Below are 986 nucleotides of genomic sequence, written 5' to 3' on the forward strand. Positions count from 1 at the left end.
CCCCCATGTCTGTCTGTCACCTCTCCCTATCAGCTGCTTAAATGACAACGCTGCATGTTCATTCATCGTGATGAAAAGGCTCATCAGCAAGCTTCTACTAGTTTTATAACCAAGGGACAAAAGAATTTTAATTATTGTATATATTTAATTATTTTAAACAGTATATTTTTTTTTACAGTTCATTTTTCTTCTCAAAAAAGTTCATTTTCTTCTCTTCTTTCTTTCTTCTTTTTTAGCTTTTTTGATGTGAAATGGGCAAAGAAATCATGTTGGAAGTATTGTAAATTTATTGCTTCATTCCACAAGTGCTGGCGTGTATTGATAGCTACATCTTCTGTATCGGTGTTGACATAGGGGCAATGTTATCACTGTACCCATGGCAACCAGTTCAGGTGCGTTTCTGAGATTGTGGGGTCACCCTTGCAGACATTGCGTAACAAAGATGTTATATGAGTGTGTGCTGTTGTATCATGTTGTGTATATTTGTCTGAGTATGTGTAAGCCGTTGGTTGAATAAATAGGATTGATGAATAAATCATATCAAACGGGTGAATTGATTAGAAAAAATGATCACTGTATGTATATAACTCCATCTCCGATTTTATTTTGATTGAACAGAATACTTTGTGAAGATGTTATATGTTGATGTGCATGTGAGGGGAATAAAAAAGGGATGTGTAGGCAGTGTGTCTGTGTGTGGGGTAACGACAGAGATCCTCTGTGAAGCCTCGTGATGACTCATGATCATATGCAGAACCACAGGCAGTTTTTAAGGACATTTCCTTTTTAAGCAGAAATCATTTCGATTGTACATCGCTACCAGACAGATACTTGGAGGGAAATTGGAAATACCAGCAGCAGAGGGTACCAAGCAGACACTTTAGATGAGATGATATTTGAACGAGTTGGAAGTGTTTTGGTGCATAGCCTACTGTTATTAAAGTGCCCATATTATGAAAGAAATCACTTTTTCTGGGATTTGGGGT

The sequence above is a fragment of the Etheostoma spectabile genome, chromosome 6, assembly GCF_008692095.1.
Source record: "Etheostoma spectabile isolate EspeVRDwgs_2016 chromosome 6, UIUC_Espe_1.0, whole genome shotgun sequence".
In the NCBI taxonomy this organism is placed as follows: domain Eukaryota; kingdom Metazoa; phylum Chordata; class Actinopteri; order Perciformes; family Percidae; genus Etheostoma; species Etheostoma spectabile.